General features: G+C 38.5%; 1 pseudogene; it reads left to right on the top strand.

Moving 5' to 3' along the window:
• Window positions 1–3,856: 3,856 nt before the first annotated feature.
• On the top strand, window positions 3,857–4,240 carry LOC122796044 (annotated as a pseudogene).
• The last annotated feature ends 5,957 nt before the right edge of the window (window positions 4,241–10,197 follow it).

Genomic DNA, 10,197 nt, shown 5'->3' with positions numbered 1-10,197 from the left:
GAGAAATAGCTGAAGTTTTGTTTTTTTGTTTGGATTGAGTAGAAGCTGGGAGTTATTGAGACAGCCTTCAGCTGATGAAAATAACTCTTGGGTGATGTGTTGTAGAGTAATTATGTTACAACAGAACAGGCTGATGTGGAACCATCTGCATATTGTTTGTGGATGGCTGACAGTTGGCACACTTAGGTTGTTGGCAAATATGTTGAAAAGCAGAGACCCCAGTATGGAACCTTGGAAAACACCTGCTTTGATGGTTAGAATGCATGAGTAAGAATTAATCAATTAAACTGACTGGAGTCTATTGGAAAGGTAGCTGGAGAACCAGCTGGTGAAAGTGTTTGATAAGCCAAGTGAAGAGAGTTGTTTTAGAAAAAGGCTAAAGGAAACAATATTGAAGGCCCTGGACAAATCCAGAAACATGGCAGAAACCAGTTGACCTTTGTCTCGGGCTAGGTTAATAGTGTTGTTAAAGTTTAAGAGAGCTGTGGTAGTGCTGTGTCCTGGACTGAAACCATATTGTGTGGGAGTGAGGAGGTTGTTAGATTGTAAACGAGTCTTCAAGGATTTTCGAAAAAGGAGAGAGAATGGCAATAGGCCTAAAGTTGGATGTATCATTGGAGTTACCTCCATTGTGAAGTGGGATGATGTGAGATTTTTTTCCATGTGGCTGGGACATGTCATTCCTGACAAGACCTATTTATAAGAATGGATACCGTAAAGGAAATTGACCTGGCTGCTATTTTTAAGAAATCACCAGTAATTCCATCTGTAGAAAGTGTACTTGGTTTGATTTGTTTGAGGCATTTCTTGATTGTTATGCTAGAAACTGGTTGAAAGGAGAAATAGTGAGTATTAATGGCAATGAGAGATTAGCTGTTTCTTCTGGTGAGCAGTAGGGGTTGGGGTTTGATTGTTTATTTGAGACAGGATGTAGTATTTTTAGATATGGTGGCCCAAAATTATCTAAACTTTTTGTAGCATCTATTCTACAAATTGTAATAATTAAATTTCTTGTCAAGTTTGATGTGGCATTTGGCTTTTTTTCACAAGTATTTATATTGCTGATTGTTTTTGGTTTTATTATTGAGCCATGCCTTCCAGGCTTTATCTCTATTCCTCATTGGGGAAGTGGGTTACTACCAATATTGCAGTTTGGCCAAAATACAATCTGAGGAGATTTTCCTGTCTGCAGAAAACCATTTTTATTCATCTTAACTTTCATTAGTGAAGTTTGCATTACTTTAAACATTTATATGCTATTTTCCTTATTGATAGAGAAAGATTATTTCTGTGCAGTAAGGGAAAATATATGTTACACCTGCATAACAAGAGAAGCTGTAGAGATAGTCTGTGTGTGTGTGTGTGGGGGGGGGGGTGGTGGTGGTACTGAAGCACTATTAATAGGAGGGTAACTAGCAGACAGATTATATTTGAAAAGGCACTATTAAACTGGGACCAGAGTTAAGAGATTGATGAATGACTGTCTCAAGTCACGTGTGCATACTCATAGGGGTCAATACAGCAACACGCCAAACACCAATAAAATTATTTGAGATGACTTAAGAATAGTTGTAAGAGTTATTTAAAAACAATAACATACAGGGCTGTTAATGTTGGCTGAAAATCTTTCTAATTCTCAATGCAGTTATCCTTTGTTCTTTTACCTTGCTTAGATAGACTGCCTTCACAGCTGGAGAGAATGCACATTATGAAGGAGAAGTTTGGTTGCTTGATAGCTAGGGTCTGATACACATATTTATCTAGGATAAGAGAAGAGAGGACAAAAAAAAAATGTTTGAGAATGAAGTTAAATTGATTAGCTACTATAGTCTGAATGTAATAGAGAAAGGCAGATTGTGTTAGAAAACCAGCCTTCTCTACATACCAACTGAAACAACTTTGTCCAGGAATACCCAGACATCAGTAAGCTGAAAACATCACAAGGAGGAGGAGGTAAAACAGATCAAATATCCAAAATTATGCAGACTTGAATTAATCTAGAAAAGGAAAGCCAGCCTACTCTACATACCAGGTGAAACAGCTTTGGCCACGAATATTGACGCACCAGCAAGCTGTTAATTTTTAGGGGGTAATAGTAAAGACAAGACTCAAATATAAAAAAAAAAAAAAAAAGAAATTAAATGCAGGACACAAAATATGCTGCCTTTTATGAGGGTCAGGTAGAGAATGATAGTGCATCTATCACGTTAAGTTTGGAAAGTGTGCCACAATCGCCTATTATGTAGGACATTTATAGTAGATATGAATAACTGTCGTGGTCTTTCCCTCCCAAATCCATTTTTTACATATTTTCTGCCATTTTAAGTGCATAACACTGCTGTGGATATCTGCGCATCTGTATAGTGCTGACTGTGCTCAGACATTTGATTTTCCATATTTTAAATCACTCTTTATGTGGATGCTTTAAATGTACTGATGTTTCTACCTAGCAATGTGTTGGTATTACATATTTCTTGGAGTTATAAGAAAACACTGCTCATATGGCTGCTTTTCCCTCTGGGAACTACTCCAAGATCTGAGCATACAGTAAGTTATTATAAGTTGCTAGTAGACGAATGTGTAAATAATGCTCACCTCTATGCTTTTGCATCTTGATATTTGGACTGTTACCATTTCCTCAGGAGGTTTTACAATGTTTATATAAAGGAGATGGTAGATCAAACATATCAGCTTTCAAAATCTAAGCTCACTAGGTGTGTAAAACCATGTAATTATTTTCGTGCTGTTGCTTTCTGGAGATTTCCCTTAGCTGTTCATTATTCTCTTCTTCTTGTTAGTGTCCCATAGCTGTGCCTGAAAGATGAGACTGCCTTGCAGTCTGCATCAGATGATTTCTTGCCTCATCAAACAATTGTCCATAATATCTTATTTGTCAGCATGACACACTTTGTCAGACAAAAGCGTCTGATGATAAATTACTGCAGAGTGTTATCTCTTATTCTCCAGTGTTAACTTTTCTTTAAACAATTCAGCACAATTTTATAATACTTTCTAATGTATTCCACTGGGTAAATATGTTGCATAATGTCACATTTGCACACCCTTGTGTACATTTCTGCACATTTAGGCAGCAAGGGATTGATGGCACATTATAGTTTTCTGTTAAAGCCACTACACTTCTTCTGTTTCAAACAGTAATAGAGTAAGGGAGCATTTAGTTACGGCAAATTACTTAGACTGTAATTGTGAGAACTAAGAAACATGACAAAGCAGGAATGTGTTGTATAAATAGAGATCTATAGTACTGAGCATTTCAAGACTTCATTTTTGCAAGCATTAAAATGTGTAATATGTATGTTATGACCTCTGCCTTTCATACACAGGTCAGTACTTACAAGTATGGCACAATTTGTAGTAACAAACCAAGGCTGAATTTGCATACCAAACTGAGGTATAAATCATAAATATATGTGTGAAAGGTGTCCACTACATAGTACACAATCATGCAAGCACACATCTTGTGTATATGCAAATTAAGGTAGTATACATCCAGCAGCAGAAAGCAAGTACCAAAACTTATTAGAGCATTCCAAAGGGGAAGCAAGTCTCCAACAGAATTATGATCCATACAAACAAAAATGGATAGGGTATCATATAACATATAACTTCCTATATATATATATATATATATATATATATATATATATATATATATATATATATATATATATATTCATATACATATCATGGTGGAGCTGGAAGCAGAATCTAGTTGATGTCTAATTTACGTATTGCATGCTGGGAATAGGCGTTTGCTTCTCTTTCTGTCAGTGGTTTACACCCCCTTAAATATTCTGATGCTAAAGGGCAATCCTAAGAAAGCTTAAGAACAAGTATGGCTATCGATTGGCTTGGATTTGTTTATGCTGCATTGCTTATGATTGGCAGTGTCATGGGATATACTAGCAAAGGCAGTTTGGTGTCTCTTTTGGTTGGATTAGGTTTTGGCTGTATATGGAGCATACTGCGTGACAAGTAACGGAAACGATGTGAAAATACCACTTTTTTGCGCATTCATTCTGGTATTAGTAATGGGAATGAGGTTGAAGAGATCAAAAAAAGTCATGCCTGCAGGAGCACTGGCGCTTCTCAGCATGGCTATGGTCTTGAGGCTGGTTATTCTGTTTCTGTGAAACATTCCTGCATTTACGGAACACTCAACAACATTCCTTCTCTACAATTAATCTGCAGTCACAAAGATTTTTGATGGGTAATGGGACATTAACATTTAAGTGTTAATAGCATAAAACATCTACATGTGCTGAACTGTCATCATTGTCTTGTGTTGATTATCTGGGATCGCTTTTATGATGTAATATTGTATTATTATGCCAGGGAGTTTAACTGGAAAATGCAAGCTTGATAAATTTCTCAGAAATATTTACCATTCTGATGAAGCTTTTAAAAATTACATTTTAACTCAGTAAAGCACTGCAATTATTTTGAAGGGGAGATAAAATATAATTGTGCATCTAGAATTGCGCTGCTGTTGTTTTTATATGAAAGCTAAGAAATAGTACCAAATGCAAATTAAAGTGAAAAAAAAAATGCCTTTCAGGAAAAGACAGTTATTCTTAGAGTGCTTAGGTGGTTTTGTTGTAGTTTGAAAATGTTTGTCCCTCATTGACAGGAGCGACAGGTGTTGACTGAGGTTTCTTTTTGGGGATAAACTCTTGGCTAGGCTTGGAAGGGCCCCAGGGCCATTAGCCTAGTAACCTCCTATGAATATATAAACAATGTATTTAATTCTGTTACATATTTTGCTTACCTGTACTTAAGAAACTGCAACATATTAAGCTTACCTGAACTTAAGTCTCTGCCTGATCACCTTTTTCTGAACATCCTGTAATTGTGGTTTACATGCCTTATGTTTTTCTAGTACATTCTTGTTTGCTTATAACTGACATGTAGTAGATAGCAGAGCTTTTCTCCCCGGGCCTCCACTGAAAATGGACATGTATCCAGTTGGACTAGCCCGGTTAACAAATGTAAAATAAATAAAATAAATAAAATAGAGCCTGTTGAAAGCATGCTCTTATCACTTGCAAGCATACTTGTTTGCCTTTCTGTAATCTCATGAATTTGACAAATCTCAATAGCTTTTCTCAGCGTTAAATCACTATCATGAAGCAAAATCTTTCTTACTGCAGCTCTGTTAATACCACACAGAAGCCTGTCCTTTATTAACTCATCTTTTAAGTCACCAAACCTACACATTTTAGTTCTGTTTCTCAGGTCGGTAATATAAGCTGCAAAAGTTTATCCTGGCCTTTGATCTCTTATGTAAAACAAATGCTTCTCTAATGTAACATTTGTCTGAGGGTTACACATTTCCCTGAATTTACTTTCAAACACTTGGGGTCTTTCCTTCATTCAGCCTGTACAACAATATGACAGTTTTCACATTCTCTCTCATATACTGCTGGTGCATACACAAATGAATGTTCTCTTTCAGTGACCTCTGACCCAGCTAGGTTTAGCAAAATGAATGCCCTGGTCCATGCATCTTTGTCAGAATAAACTGCTTGTATAAAAATATCATACACTTGCTCAAATATTATCCAGTTCTCTGCAATACTCTGATCAAATGCAAGTGGTGATGGGTTTCAAAATCCAGCTGCCATGCCAACAAATTACAGTAAAACACAATGCAACCCATTGTAATGCTCTTTTTTATCTTTTTTATAAAATAATCTCTGTGCATGTTTTCATTGCCTTTAGTTCATTTCTGGCCCTTTTTGTATTCAGTTCACTTAGTTTACCTTCATGGTTAACTCGGCATCTTGTAGCTCTGAAAAGCAGTCTCTGAAATCCCCGTTCTGACACCATGCCCTCATCCAGTCAGGATAAAACACAGATGAGCATTCGTGGGTTCTTTTCAAGCAGCTTTATTATGTACAAACACTTCCGGATTGAGGTTTAATAACTTTAACTTAGATACACTTATAAACAAACTCGCTATCACACTCATACATGCTAACTCTCTGACTGCACTCTCAAAATGGCACTGAAGCTAGCATGTGCTTGCTACGTATATGCATGTGCTGTCCTTGAAATGCTTCTTAATGGTACAACATACATGCACTATTCTACAATATATAACATAAGCATATGATTCACCTGTAATACCTTATATGCATACACAAAGCACACAGAACACATCTGGATGTCCACAGATGAAAAATTATCACAGGGATACTCTCCACAAGTTACAGCACCAAAGAGAACCACAATGGCATATGTGTGTCATGCATAAGATGTGCACAGCAGAAGGTGTTGTTGTTCGGGTAGGATATTATCATGCAGAAAAGTAGCACGTGAAGTTAGCTGTACAACAGCCAGTAACACAATAAATTTAGGCCCATGCAGTCTATGGAAATGTATCAGCACAAACATAACCAAATTGCATGGGTATTAAAATAATACCAATGATTCAAACATAGCATAGTGATGTGTAACAGTGTCTTATAATGGGTCAACCTGATTTAACCAAAAGCTTCAAATGCCAACAATGAGAACACCGACACTGGAAGATCGACAACAGAGAAGACCGAAAGTTGAAAATCCCGATGCTGAGAACACCGACATGTTAAGGTAAGTGTGCGGTAGGGACGGATGTTAGGGTCAGGGTGTAGGTAAGGTAAGTGTGTGATAGTGACGGACATTAGGGTTAGGGTGTGGGTCAGGTAAGTGTGTGATAGTGATGGACTTTAGGTTTAGGGGCAGGTTAAGTGAGTTAGGGTTAGTGTTTGAGTAAGGTAAGTGTGCGATAGTAATGGACTTTAGGGTTAGGGGAGGATTAAGTGAGTTAGGGTTAGGGTGCGGGTAAGGTAAGTGTGCGATAGTGACAGACATAAGGGTTAGGGGTGGATTAAGTGAGTTAGGGTTAGGGTGCAGCTAAGGTAAGTGTGCCATAGTGACGGACCTTAGGGTTAGGGTTTAGGTTAAGGTTAGTCTATAGATAGCTGTGTATGTAAGGTTTAGTGTAGGTTTGTAAGGTGTTTGGTGTGCTTGTGCTGTGTGTGTGTTTTTCGGAAAAGGTATTTGTTTTGTTGATTGTCGGGATTGTGGTTTGTCGGGCATGTAAAGTTTCGTGTTTTTGAACTTTCAGTTTTGTGGTGTCAGTTATTCCGTTGTCGATGTTTTGGCATGTCGGCGTTATCAGGTAGACCCCTTATAACACACTGTAGATATATATATATATATATATATATATATATATATATATATATATATATATATTTATTTATATATATATATATATATATATATATATATATATATATATATATATATATATATATATATATATATGTTGCTGTACCCAGAAAAATGATGCATGTCCCATGGCTGATGTATATTGCATGTCAATGACGCTCCTCATGATTGAACATATTCTTACACACACACACACACATATATATATATATATATATATATATATATATATATATATATATATATATATATATATATATATATATATATATATATATATATATATATATTGATATATATATATATATATATATATATATATATATATACATCTATATATATAAAATGTGTGTGTGATTAAGTAGGTAGATGCGAGAAGGCATCCATGCGGAATACATAGAAGTAAGAGGATAACAAAGACAAATATGTAAACATAAGTTCATCCATGTAGCAGTGAGGGTGAGGCATGTGCAGTACCTCAAGTAAATGCCACACTTAATACTGGTATGCATACAGAAGCATACCTGTGCATGCAGGTATATCAGACAACAATGAAACATATAATGTAGCAATCGGTGCCAGAAGAATAAGGTAACATGTTGATGATCATGAGAAATTCTTGTCAAATATCAATAGATACAAATGTGGAAGCAGGGAAATTGTCACATAGAGCACCGCAGTCTTCAATATCTTAACTAACATATAAAAATGGCAAGTATGTACAACATAGCACAACTTAAAGGCATTTACTTAAGTTAGATAAATGATCTGAGGAAGTCTGTGGCATCAGATGTTTAAGAAACTGCTTACAGATGTGGTTGGCAGTGGTCAGCACAGTATTCAGCATTGTCACAGGGGTCAGAATGATACAACTGGACATACACTGCATCAACTGTGAGTGTTACTCAACGCAGCCTAGGATGCCCCCACTGATAGCTCACATCATGATCCTGGCTGCCTGTGCCATGTCTCAAAACACTCTGCCCACGATACTGTACTGAGGAGCTGAGTGTTATGAAATTAGCAGTGTTAGACAGGGAGTGGGTAGCAGCAGTAGTAGAATGTGTCTGTCTGCATGTGTATTATGAGTTCAGAGCAGGTCGGCCAACAGCAGATATGAGTGCATGTTGCAGCGTAGACTATGATGTATGAGAGCAATAGGTGGGTCTGCTGAGAGGGGTCTGCCTCTCCCCACTGTAGGTAATTTGCTCAGTACAGTCAATGCATGTCCTGGTTTTTACTATGGCAATATAATGGCATAACAAGGCTTTCAAAAAAAAGCATGCAACAGATGGCACGCTGTCATGCTGTACAGCCAAAATGATTGAGTACAATGCCCCATTCGGAATGTATCTGACCCGACACTTGCAGCAGCTGGAGAGGCCACAAAAGTTCCTCACCAAAAGGATAAAGGGTCTCAAAAATCTGTCCTATGCTGCCTGACTGAAAGAACTCCAGCTCTATTCAGTCGCTTACCGCTTGCTCAGAGGTGACCTTTGCCTAACATACAAGGCCATGTCAAACCCAGATTTGATGAATATGCTTCACCTCAAAAAATCTAGATCCATCAGAGCCACAAGGGCGGGAGACTTAAACCTCGACACGGCTATTAACAGGACGTGCTGGAGGGATAGATTCATCACCCAAAGACTCCCTATGCTGTGGAACAAAATCCTGGTACATGTGAGGCAGAGCACCTCGCTGGCCTTGTTCAAGAGAAATCTTGACCAATGGATGGGAGATAGCAGATATACCCCAGGGATTACCTCAGTGTCACTGCTCGACAGAGGCACAGCAAAATAATGGGTATATTTCCCCATACTAAAGGGGTGGCGTAAGCCACAAAACGATGGGCTAGGCTTGTAAATGCCCTCGGGCAGATAGCCTAGTATGAACCTATGAACCTATGAACCTATGTCTCTGCTCCTGCCCTTCATGTAACACACACACAGCTGATGTGCTGCACGGATAATAGCATGGGTAAGTGTACAAATTGTACTTCGCAACCTGGAAACAGGATTCCGGATATTGGCTAAGGCTCTTGCCACCCCCATAGTGCCTTTTTTAGGCAAGGCTCAAATTCTAATCCTACCACCCTAGAAAACAAAAATGGGAAGAAACTGAGGGTAATGCTGCTCAATGCCAGAAGTCTAAATCTCAAAATGCACGCACTCGAGGCCCTTCTCAGTATGGAGAACATCGATGTCTGTGCTGTAACTGAAACCTGGTTCAAGGCTCCTGAGAGCACCCCGGGACTATTAGGTTTTACCTCATATCATGCGTTCCGGCCCCAAAACCTGGACCACACCACAAAAGGAGGGGTTGTATCCATATTCATAAAGGATACCCACACCTCCAGGTTGGTGGCAACGCACGAAGCTTCGGAAACCATCCAGGTGCAACTAACCATAGGCAAAACTGCTCTACAAATTGTAGCATGCTACAGGCCACCCTCTCAAACTCCGGAACCCCACACAGCCTTCCTGAAGACACTGGAGGGTATAAATGTATCTCCAAACACCATCATATTGGGTGACTTCAACTACCCGAATATAGACTGGGAACATTACTCAAGCCTTAACTTTCTAGCCCAACGGTTCCTGGAGTTCATAAATTCAAATGCCATGGAACAGCTAGTCACTGTTCCCACGAGAGGAGAAAATATACTAGATCTCATTATCACAAACATGGGGACAAAATGCTCCACACGGAAGTATATCCCTCATTGGTGAGATCTGATCATAAACTAATCTCACTGGAAATCCACATCCCGCCCCACCCCAAACAAAAAGACCACAGTGAAGAACTTCTCTAAAGCAAACTTCACACTACTCAAGACTGGTGTGGTATCCTTCAAGGCCCCTGAGCCAGTGGAAACCACAACCCAAGCTGCGGAAGCCCTTACAAATGCCTTCTATGAACACCTCCAGGACTGCATGGATCAGGCAATCCCAAATA

Source organism: Protopterus annectens, chromosome 2.part2 (genome assembly GCF_019279795.1).
Source record: "Protopterus annectens isolate FY-2018-M chromosome 2.part2, PAN1.0, whole genome shotgun sequence".
Taxonomy (NCBI): domain Eukaryota; kingdom Metazoa; phylum Chordata; order Ceratodontiformes; family Protopteridae; genus Protopterus; species Protopterus annectens.
Note: the sequence above shows the minus strand (reverse complement) of the source record. Positions and strands in the feature narration are given on the sequence as shown.